We start from the raw sequence: 3,719 nt of genomic DNA, 5'->3' as shown, positions 1-3,719 counted from the left end.
CTTCTTCTTCTTCTTCTTCTTCTTCTTCTTCTTCTTCTTCTTCTTCTCCTCCTCCTCCTCCTCCTCCTCCTCCTTCTCCTTCTCTTCCTCCTCCTCTTTCTCCCCCTCCTCTTCCTCCTAATCCTTCTCCTTCTCTGTTTTTCAGTTTTTGTTTTTATTTGTTTTGTTTGTTTGTTTGTTTGTTTTGAGACAGGATTTCACTATTTACCCCTAACTATCCTAGAACTCACTCTGTAGAACAGGCTGGCCCAGAACTCAGACATCTCCCTGCTTCTGCCTACACAGTGCTGAGATTTAAGGCCTGTGCTACCACTGCCTGGATTTCTTTATTTTCCCACCATCAAATTCAATAGCATTGCCCATTTATTCTTGGGTGTATGCCCCTCCCATGGATCATGGTCAGCTTACCAGGGCCCTCACTTTTAAAAAAAACCTGACTCTTCTACCAGCAGCTATCAGTCACCATTAGATACTCAGCTAAGTGTTACTCATCAATTGCATTTATTTATGTGTGAGTACGTGCCATAGCACTATGAGAAATTCCAAAGGAAACTTCAGCAAGTCCATTCTCTACGTTCACTGCATGAGTCTTGGGAACAGAATTCAGCTCATCAGCATTACTAACAGGTACCCCTACCTACTAAACCATTTCACCATTCTCTTTAGATTTAACAAGTAGAGGTGCTTATGATAGGATTCCAGGTATTTGGGGGCTGTTTTATTAATGCACATTAATATTTAAAGGTAAAAGGATATGGTAGCACACATCTGCAATCCCAACATTAAAGGCAGGAGGATCAGAAATTCAAGGCCATCTTCATTTACATAGCTTATTAGTACACAGTTCATATCACTAAAACCAGTCTTCAAATTATTGAATCCTCTCACAAAAATAAAATATTTTAACATATTCAGAATAATTTATAACCATCATCAATAACTTCAGACAACTCTCATCGCCCTGAAAATAATCCTCATTTACATTAAAAATCATTCCCCCATAGTTATCAACCTTCAGGATACACAGGCTGACCACTGACCCCCAGAATCCTCTTACCTCATCTGTGCACATCCTCCCCACACACTAGAGTTCTAGATGCACAGTACCATTGACGTGGAAACTTCTGGCTTCATTGGAAAGTCAGTTAAGTCAAATGATGTTTTGCTGGGGCAGAGGTAAAAGGATGTTTTGCTAAAGCAGCCACATGAAAGAATGTTTTGCTGAATCAGACACAGGTGAAAGGATGTTGTGCTATAGCAGACATATGAAAGGATGTGTACTGTTCAGAAGGAATATAAATATGACCCCACAAACAGTGCAAGCCTCAAGCATTGGTTTGCTGTGTTCCACCTTGCTCCTCTTCTCTGATGACACGCATGTATTGCTTCATCTTACATTGCTTTGATCAGCTTCATTGATGATGACTTGATAGAGAGAAACTGGCCAAAGAACTTCACATGAGGTTCCTGCAGATTCTTGCTGCTTTCACAGACCCAGGCCGATTGGTGAGCCTCTTGGTTTCTTCTGGATTCAACTGCAGTTGCTGATTCGTTTGTGGTGCTTGCCAAGTGGACTGGACTGCAGCTACTGATTCCTGGGTGGTGTCAGACTGATCTGCAGCTGCTGATTAGTGCTTGGTGTTTGCTAGTAGACTAGGTTGAAAACAATGAAGATTGGAATCGGCCCAAAGAACTACTTCTAAACAGGTCTACTCCCCTGTGTCCTAATAACCTTTCTCTTCCACTACCTCTGGTGTGTGGTGGGCTAGAGAAGAGGTTGAACCCTTATTAAAATAGGTTGAGAATAATTTATGACTACACACCATGCCTGAGTTTTATGTGGGTTCTTTGTATCTGAATTCTGATCTTGTGCTTACACAGCAAGGAATTATCTACTGAACCACCTTTGCAGCCATATTTTATATATATATTGCTTTTTCAACTCATCAAAATTCATAGTATCTAGGCATACTTTGCTTCTCTTTGTTGCTGTAGTATTCCTTTGTATGGTATATTCGCTTTCTCATTATTGTCACAAAGTAGCAGACCATTAACTTAAGGGATGAAGGATTTATTTGAAGTCACAGTTTCAGTCTTCAGTCACAGAGGAGACATGGCAGTGTTGTGTGAAACAAAAAATAAAAATCAAAGCGTTTCTTGTCTTTCCCAAAAAACACACCCCTGGATCTGTGTTTTACACACACACACACACACACACACACACACACACACACACATTATCAGAGGCGAGTGATCTATCTTCAACTTTCCTTCCTAAGAAGTAGGTAAAATGTGAGTGAGAGGATAAGCATTAAGATGGAGTTTTCATTTTTATACACGCTATCAGAATTACAAGGGAGGTTGGAGCAGCCCACTGGAACCCAGACACCAATTTCTTAGCATAAAGGGGATTTATTACCCTGGAGGGCAAGCAGGGGGTGAGGGGAGCATTGGCTTCATCTGGAGTGGGTTTTTAAGAAGAAAATGGAGGAGTCTGTGCTAGGATGAGCTGGTAAATCCTGATTGAGCATGTTAGCCAGATAATGAATTTTTACTGTTGGACCTTGGTGTTTCTTTCGGGAATGAGTCTGTGGCCAAATAAGGAAGTGGACCTTGGGAGGGGCTAGCTTTAGGAATGTAGTCTAAAGGTTTTAACAAGATAGAAAGAAGGGTAAAGGGCAAAACCCGTAGGTGCCATCCTTGCCATACTTGGGCCTGCTAGAAAGCCTTTCAAGAGGTGTCCAACTTTTCAACATTGCAACATGCTATATATGTATTGGTGCTTCATATATCCTGGGATGCAAGCAGCCTGCATGGCACTGGTAGGACATGGCCATAACTAATAGAAAAAGAACATCTTGGTGTTGGTTATCCTCAGTCAATCGGGCAGATGGTGTTTTTTCTGCTCTCTGAATTCAACAGTTGGTAAATGTCAGTGTTTGGCTGCCATACACATTTATGAGATGGGCATGCATTGTTCCACAATCAAATTTACCACAGACTACATGCACCAGATGAGGAGATTTCGTGTGCCTGGGCCTTGACTTTTCAGGTGTATGGTGCTGCTCCAGCATTGGAACCACTCCTGAAGCCTTTTCCCTTGGAGTTTTAAACTCATAACACATACTGCCCTCTCTGCCTCTACAATGGCACACACTGTAGTTGCAGGGACCTATGCCCATGTGTTGCTAACACTCAGAACAGTTTAATATGACCCACAAGAATGTTGATGAGCTAAAAGACTACTTACCCCCCACACCCAAAATCAGATTCAAACAGATAGCCTTAAGAATGAACTTTGATTACAAAGGTAAAGCTCAATGATTTTCTGCACAAGCCAGTAGGTCTATTGGCTACTAAAAATAGTTACAATTAAAAACATCAGTCTCTGGCTACAAGAAGTCATTTTTTTCTTCCATAAACAATTTCTCTCTATGTCTTTGTCTCTCTGCGCATGTGTGTCTTTCTGTCTCCTGTCTATGTCCTGGAGTTCATTATGTAGCCCTGGCCTTGAATTTGTGTCAGCACCCCTGTCTCTAACTGAATTCTAGAATTAAAGGTGTGTGCCACTATGTGTGGCTAAGGTCTGTACTTCTTGTAAAGAAGTATCCCTACATCATTATGTCCTGAGTCCTGGGGGCTAGGTTCTTCTCTTCTCTCCTCTCCTCTCCTCTCCTCTCCTCTCCTCTCCTCTCCTCTCCTCTCCTCTCCTCTCCTCC

The sequence above is a fragment of the Grammomys surdaster genome, unplaced genomic scaffold (genome assembly GCF_004785775.1).
Source record: "Grammomys surdaster isolate TR1022 unplaced genomic scaffold, NIH_TR_1.0 236, whole genome shotgun sequence".
NCBI classification, from domain to species: Eukaryota; Metazoa; Chordata; class Mammalia; order Rodentia; family Muridae; genus Grammomys; species Grammomys surdaster.
The sequence above is the reverse complement of the archived record's forward strand: the minus strand, read 5'-3'. Positions refer to the sequence as shown.